This window comes from Lipotes vexillifer, unplaced genomic scaffold (genome assembly GCF_000442215.2).
Source record: "Lipotes vexillifer unplaced genomic scaffold, Lipotes_vexillifer_v1.1 scaffold1068, whole genome shotgun sequence".
NCBI lineage: Eukaryota > Metazoa > Chordata > Mammalia > Artiodactyla > Lipotidae > Lipotes > Lipotes vexillifer.
In genome coordinates this window covers 49,866-58,615 of record NW_006789049.1, presented here as the reverse complement: position 1 = coordinate 58,615, position 8,750 = coordinate 49,866, and positions in this window count along the sequence as shown.

Genomic DNA, 8,750 nt, shown 5'->3' with positions numbered 1-8,750 from the left:
AGGGCTTGTTTTAAGACAAGGGGGGGGGGGGGTGCAGAAAAGCTGGTATGTTCTCTTTCTTGAAAAACAACTTTCAAACTTTGTAAGTATAAATCTGTTTTCCTTGTCACCGGACTGTGTCTGCTTTTTCTGTCAATGCAGAAGATAAAGAAGCTGACTTCAGGACAACTGCCCTTCTTAGTAATGACTAAGGATTTGGTGGAGTCACAGGCTAGTCACACTGCATCTCATTCCCCAGGATTAATATTCCTCAAAACTACACACACCTTCTTATCTCTGTGGTGTAATTCTGACATTTCTATACTTCTGCGACCGTTCCAATTCCATGCCTTGAAAATTTCTAAGCACTCCCTGCTTTCCTATACTTATTAAAAGCAAATATATTTTGGAAAAAAAACCCCTCAAAATATAAGTATAGGAGAATATTTGGTGGCTCAATTTTTTAGGAGTTGGTTCAAACTGAATTAACAGTTGGGTGCTGGTGAAATTGTTCTTCCTACGATTACAAAAGAAGTTGGATTTTCAAAAATTTTATGTTAAAATATTGGTTATCCCAAGGCAATATAAATCTCTATTATTTAAATTTATCCACATGATATGGACATGGTATTCTCAAAGGTATCTGCAACTCTCACTGTCCTGAGTTGCACTTGTGAACATATTTTAAAACCTAAACTATTCAGAATCTTTATTTTTGGAAGTTTCAGGCTTTATTTCAGCAGTTGCAAAATTCATTTAAAATGTTTTATCCTCTAAAATAATATATAAAGAAAATAAAAATAAAACAATAGCATGCACTTAAAATACTTGAAGGATAGCAATAGAAATACTTCTGATTGCTAATATTTAACTTAATGGAAAGGAATTATATTTGTGAGAATACAAAACAACAAAACCAAAACCTGAACCTTAGAAAAATATATGAAAATGTCAAAATCACATAGCTGTGAATTGCCTGACATAGATTCTTTTGAGAAATTTAGCTGATGATCCATTTTATTGTAAAAAAACAATAAAATGTTTTAACACGCTACAATTTTTTTAAAAGTAGCCATAAAGGGTCACCATTAAATGTTTGGTTACAGGTAGAACACTGAAGACCCCCTTAATCATTTGAAAACATAACAGCGGATCAAAGTAGTCACGTAGCAGAACAACTTGATTTAGCAAGGTGGGAAACAGGCCAAAAATTTCTTTGTTTTGTTTTGTTTTAATTTCATAGAAGACCTATACTTCGGTATGCCCTTTGAATTTTCAGAGCCCAGGGTTGCAGCAGGGACCAGAAAGGTATATTTACCTATGAGGCTGCAGTATCTTTTCTCCTCAAACCTACATGCCTACCACCAAGACAGTTACCTAAAAGAAGCTAAAAATTAAAATGCTCTGTTTTAGACAAAGCTATAGAATATGAAGTGAAATTAAGTATTGTATATCCAAGTGTTTTAGAAAGCCAAATGGAATAATAAGAAGATAAAAAGTCCATTTGATTCTGAATTGCCCAAAATAACTCTGCATGGCCTGAACGGCTAGGTAATTTCCAACTCCTCCTCCCCTTCACTTTTAGTTCTCAGGACCTTCCTCTGTGGTCTTCCATTCCACACAATGAAAAAACTGAGGCATTTTTAGAACAGTATTTTGATATCTCTGCCATTAATTCAACTAGTCACCACAGGCGCTCAGAAGGTTAGGCTTGCAAAGCTAATTCCCATCTTAAACATTCAATAATTCATTCAACAAATATTTACTGAGTACCTATTATATTCCCAGTACCATTCTAATTGTCAAGATACATCAAGGAACAAAAACATGCAAAATTCCTACCTTTATTAAATTTACATTCTAGTGGAGCTCCAGCTAAAACAAAACAAAGATCATCAAAAAAACTTCTCTCTTTCATGAGCATAGTTATATACTTGTCACAACTGCACAACATTAAATTGAAGAGCAACACCTTCGTAACATTTACAATTTCTTGAGCATATGGGCCATATGTGCCAGGTACCGTGTTGAATAAATTTTCACACATTATCCTATGTAATTAATCCCTTTTAATCTTAATCTTCAAAAAAAAAACCCACTATACAGATCCAGAAATGAACACTTAGAAAGGTTAAGTAACTTGTTAAGTTTACATGAATAAAAAGTGGCAAATTTAACACAAGTCTCTCCCCTCTATGAGGATAGTAATTTCAGGCAAGTCTTCTACTAAGGACTTCGCAGCATTCATACATTCAGCATTTATTCAACAAATATAAACATGCAGGCACTGTTTTAAAACACATGGAATACATTAGTGAACCAAAGAGGTAAAGATCCCTGCCCTTGAGGAGTTTAAATCTTAGTGGGAGGAGACAGACAACAAAACTAATCATAAGTAAGCAAATACATATGTTAGAAGGTTAACATTTAATTCATTGGAAAATATAAAATCCAACTTTTTTCCTAAGGATCTGAATTCTTAAGTTAGATGGAAAGACAACTTTTAATATTAAAAAAAAAAGCTCATGAGTCTTGACTCAAGCACCCCCAAAAAGAAAATGTGACAGCAGAACACAGTGTTAGAAAGAACTGACTTCATACTGAGGGAACTGACACCTGTTTTCCACCACTGTGGAGAGGTGAACTTGTTTTATTAAGTCTTTGTTATTTTGATCATGAGAGGCTTGCAAATAAAGGGCAGAGCAGGGCATCAGTAATTGCCCATCTGGAGTACAACAAACACACGTAAATCACTGGAAAATCACGTGCGGTTTGATGACATTTATCCACTTTGGTTTCCACTGACTGACATGCCAAACCCCAGACACCAAAATGACTAAGGCTGGGCAATAAATACCCATCATTAAATTTCCAGTGGTTTAATAATTACCCCTCTTCCTGGGGACACGATTAAACCTCACACAACAGCAAAACTCCAACAAACTAAATTGCTGGCCGTCAGAGATGAAGAGAAAACAAATGAGAAAAAGAGAAAGGGTGAGAGTAACAAAGGAAATGAAAGAAAAAAGAGAGGGAATGAAAGGAAGAGACAACACATAAGGGAAAAAAATCTCTTTGGTGGTTATTGTCAACCATCCTCTGGCTTAAGACATCACCCACAGGCACTAAACAAAATGATTAAGCAGCAATTTTGATGTGTACCTCATTCTCATCATTCCAGAGGATGGGGCAAGTTGCCCCAGTGGGAGCAAAAAGTGCAGTAACACAGGAAACATAATCCCACCCTCATGCCAAGCTTTCCTCCTAGGGGTAAGGATGAGGTAGATCTCTTTAGCACAAAAATGGTGAATTTTAGCTCTTCTGGGAATACTAACTGGCTTTGGTCAGTATTGCTTTCTTAAAAGGAAAAAAATGGACCCCTTCTTTTAATATTATATTAAGTGGTCCCAGAGTTATAACTGACCTAAACTAAATCTGACTCAAAGTTCCTTGTAATGGTTGAAAAACCTGGAATACCTTCATATCCATGGAGTTTCCAGGCATAGTCTAAGGAAAAATTCCCAGTTACTGACTGAAACTAAGAGAAGTAAATTGGCTACAAGATGACGATAAATCCCATTTGAGATATGATACCAGGGATTACATATTAGTTGAGATCCAAGTCAGTGCTCCTTAAGTGGGTTCCTTCTTAATTTTTCCTATTTAAAAACTGAAAATATCCTAGCAGGCCAACTACAGAAACCATGTCTATGTTCCTCACCACTGTTATCTCAAGGACCTTGCACAGTACTTAACAAATAATAGCACTTAATAGATGTTTGACCAAAAAAAAGTGCAAATGAGTGAATTTATTAATATTATTTGTCTATCTCACAAGAATATGGTATTATTTTATATATAACTATTTGGTTCCCTGGATTAACTAAGTACCCTACAAAATCCAAAATGACTGTAAAATTCATTATATTTCTATGCCTCCATATTTACTTTTTTATATCTTTAATTTTATCTTAATAAGCAAAATACCACATTAGTCTCTGGCCAACATAAAACAGGAAGGAGAAGAAGTAACTGATATTTATTTAGAACTCACTAAGATTGGCATGTGCCATATGCCCTCATTTGCATTGTCTCATTTCTTAAAGTACTCTGATATAGTAGATATTATTAACCTCCTTTTAATAGAGAAAGAAGCATAGGCTTGAAGATGTTAACTAACTTGCCTAAAATTGTAAAATTATAAGTGGCAGAACACAGATTCAAACCTAAGCCCTTCTGACTTCAAAGTTCATTCTCTCTTTCTATTATATCAAATGGCCAAAGGAACACTTAATCAAAGTGCAAAAACAGTATCTATCTGTCAAAAGATAAACTCCTCTTCAAGCTTGGGGTGCACCTGTGCCAGCATGTATGTGTTTTCACTATGATAAACAATTCCAGCAAAGGAGAAGAGTGCCAATTGAGTCCAAACCCTAAAATATCTTTTATTTGAGATTTTATTTTTTAATAGTATGCTAAGAAGTTATTCTTCTTTCTAAGGAGGCATTTCATTATAAATGTTTATTTCCTTCTTGTGTTTTAGTTTGACTTACCTTTAGTCAGACCAATCAGGAAAAAATGCACTTCAAAGAAAGCCACAGATGGAAGCAAATAACACAGAGAGAAGAGAAGTGGAGAGACTCTGAGCAGCATCCTCAGAAATCAATGACTCCCACCAAGGAAGCCATGAAAAGCAAACCTTTCTCGATGAATGCCAGTTCCCTAGAAGGAGGCAATCATGCTCTTCTCTTCTAAAAAGTTACTTAGAAAAGCCAGCATGACCTCTGCTCAAGTCTCCTGTGAATAAGTTCTAGAAGAGGTCCATGGAGGTACAATCCTACATGAAACTGAACAATCCTCTGGCAATTAGATAGTGAATTTGAGGCTTAGAGGAAAAGGTCCTATGTTTGTAAGTGAAGTAAACATTATTGCTGTTTTAACCACTCACATCACCTGTACATATACTCTACTCAAACCACTGAATTAATAATTACCAGAGTTCAAAACCAAGACCTCAGTTGTGTAAGTATGTCTGTGTGTCTCCAGGACAGAAAGAAATCCTCAGAAGAAAAAAAAAAAAAGGCTCATCTTTCGACTGGCCTAATATGAAAAACTCCCTGAAATAAACATGTGTCAAGTTAAAGAGGAAAACATTCAGCAAAATTTATGAAGAAAAATCCGTTTGATAAACCTCTGGCAGTCTCAAATTTAAAGTGCTCTAACTGGGGAAAGTGGTGGGGGGGATGAACTGGGAGATTGGGATTAACATACAGACACTAATATGTATAAATTAGATAACTAATAAGAACCTGCTGTATAACACAGGGAACTCCACTTTGCTGTACAGCAGAAACTAACACAACATTGTAAAACCCCAATTAAGAAAGAAAAAAACTGGAAAAAAAATAAAGTGCTCTAATTATCTGATGGAAGTTTCAGCATGGGTGTTGCAAATCTCTACAAGTGAGATCCTGTCAAAAGCAGATATTAGGCCATAACCATTAATAATCAGAATCATAACCTACCAAAAATTGGCTTATGTTTTCTTTTTATGTTATCAATCTGTACTGCACCTCAGTCTCCCTCACCCTAAAATAGAATTTATAACAAGTAATTTCTGTCTAAAAGAAGATATGAACAGCATAAGTTTTACACATAAGCAAATATCTATGTGGTTTATTTTGAAGAATAGCAAAAGGTCCATGTGTCCCCCAAGTGTATCATCCTCTCTCATGCACTACTCGTTTCAAACTAAGAAATTCACGGTTAATGGCCCTTCTTTGAACTAGGACATAATATATGTAAATTATCTATAAACATCCATACCCTTTCCTTTAAGAGCAGAGTTTGAGGCACCAGACAGAAATCAGGTTTATTTCAACAGGGTAAAGAGAACAATTTGGAACATCCACGGAAAAAGTCAGATCATTAAATACTAGGAAGATAAGTAAAGATGCCAGAAGATATAACAATAGAAATTTGAAGCAAAGGCAAATTTTCTAATATAATAATAACATAATTAGGAAGATTAAATAATATATGCAGGGCTCTCTAAACTACTTGAAAAAGAAACCATAGAAATACAGAGAATAATTATAGCTACGTCTTTTAGTTCTAAATAAGTCTTGGCTGAAAGCCCCATTAGCTCATTCATATCAGCAGACTATCACTTAGTAACGAAAAAAAAAAATCCTACATGCTAGTCAAGGAGCCAAAGAGTCAAATGCAGCCTGCAAGGGCTCAAAATCTAATCAGAATTCAACCTGGGCAATATAAGAATCTGGTTCACATATTTTTAGTGGGTATCTTTCAAACACTTAAGGGAGAAAGAGATTAATAAATTATCTCCAAACCCTATCCCTAACATGTAAGGAATGAAAAGGCTGCCACCTGTCTAGGATTTGAGTTTCACAGGCATGTTCACTACATCAAAGCATCAAGGGAAAGGCTTCAAGGGAAGACAGACAAGATCAAGAGACTTGCATATTTTAAATAAGACACAAAAATTACAACATAAAAAAAGGATCAGAACCCCTCTATTCATTCAAAAATCTGTGGGCCTTTAGTGGGTTAGGCTTAAATTTATATGTCCTAGAAAAGGTACCCTGTTTAAAAAGAAGTTTAAGGGGGAACAAATGTATTTCATGGGGTTTTATAAATTAATGAAAGTGTTCTGCAAGGTGCTTTGAGATTCAGAGATTAAAGAAAACTGTGAAGCCATATAAAGTATTTACTTTCCCTAATGCTGTGAGAATATGAGTGACTTTTCTCAGCTGTTGTCAGAGAAACTTTTCCATATTCTTTCTTGTTGCTATCTATACCAAGAGTAATAACATCTTATATTTAAAGTAAGCTTTAAGGATTGCAAAGGGATATTATATATGCTTTTCTGATCCTTAGATATACTCTGGAGATAGTTATTTTTATCTCGATTTTATAGATAAGTCAACTAAGATTTAAATGTTTAGTAATTTACTCAAGGTTACACGATAGGTAAGTAATAAAACTGTGTCAAACCCTTGTCTTTGGACTCCAGGTTCATGACATTTCTTCCCACCAGCCTAGCAAGTAACAAGATAGACAACTCATTTTTATTCGCTGCTGATTTCACAAGGTAGACATTCCAACTAGACCTGTTAAAATAGTCAATATTATTATTAAGGTAAAAGTATAGTAATTTTCATCACTGATAGCATAGTGAAGGTACAAACTACAACTCTTTCACATGACCCACACAAAGCAAATTGATTGGAGGCTTCAAATTGTTCCTGGATCAATCTGTGTGTGACCATCTTGCTAAAGCAAGGAGATTTCTTTATTCTGGACCTTAGCTTGTGATACTGAGTCTTGGCAAATTTCAGAATGTGTTGATGCAATCCACATGTACTGTTATGAAAGTCTGCCTGAGCCACGGCCCCTGGGGCAGGTGGTTCCTTTGATCTTTATAGTCGTAAAGGAAACATTTGGTAATCAGACTGGAAAAGTACCCTAGAGATAAGCAGAAGGCTTATAAGAAGAATTTCGTGTCATTGTACAAACGTACAATGACATGGAATTCTTTTTCTGCCTAAATCTCATTCTTTCAGTAGTAAAAGAGTCTGAAGGAGAATCCTGGGAGAATAGAAACAGCTTCAGAGGCACTTGTTAGAGGGTTCTTGCAATAGCAATAAAAATAGAAGTAAAGAAAAAAAATCAAGAGTAGTGCTTTTTTGCCATAGCTTATAATAAAAAGCCCCCACAGTACAATATTTCAGTTAGATTTTGCTGCGTAACAAACCATCCCTAAACTAAATGGCTTAAAATATTTTTATTACTTCTTACAATTCTGACGGTTTGGTTTGGTGGTTCCTCTTCTGACCTCACCTGTCCTCACTCATGTGCTGTATTCACCTGGAGAATCAGCTAAGGGCCTATGGTCAAGGTGGAAAAATAGACTCCACCAGTTGATGGGAGAAGTCACATTGCAAAAGTCTGTGGACACAGGGAGGCATAATTCTTTGGGGTCCATTATAGGTATAACAATCAATCACACTAGGGTTTTTAATCCCAGCTGTACATAGAATCATCTGGAACACTTTTGAACAACTACCAATGACTGAGTCTCACTTCTAGAGATTCTGATTTAAGTGGTTGGGGGTGAAGCCTAATCATCAGCGTTTTTAAAAGTTCTCCAGGTGATTAAAATTAAGCTAGATCTAAGAACAACTGCTATATTTCATGATTGAATTATAGTAGTTGTAGAATGAGTAAACAAGAAAACTTTGCAATAAAAATTCATACCAATGGAAATGATGAAGGGTAAGAAAAAACAGGAAACAGAAATAGAAGACAGAAATATATTGGATCAAAGTCAATAACAAAACCAGAACAAAGATATTAATTCAGTCAAAACCAGCTATGGGTTTTTATCAGTACCCTAATGAAGGGAGATTGGTAATTAACACCAGAACAAAACTGATGACCTATGTAACTATGTGTTATAGTTTTAACTTGTTGTATTCATACTTACAGATATGCTTAAGTATTTAAAACCCAGTACACAGTTCACTCATTGTGTTGATCTAGTTTTTCCCAATTGACTCTTTGTATCTTCCCTCTAATACATGGGTTCTCAACACAGTCTGAACCTAGAATGTTTTTAAAGACTGCTGATGCAAAAGCCCAAACCCAAGTGTTCTGATTTAATTGGTCTGCAACAGAACCCAGACATCAGCTACCCAGGTGATTCTAATGTGCCAAGTTTGAGAACTCCTGCTTTATGATGTCATTTT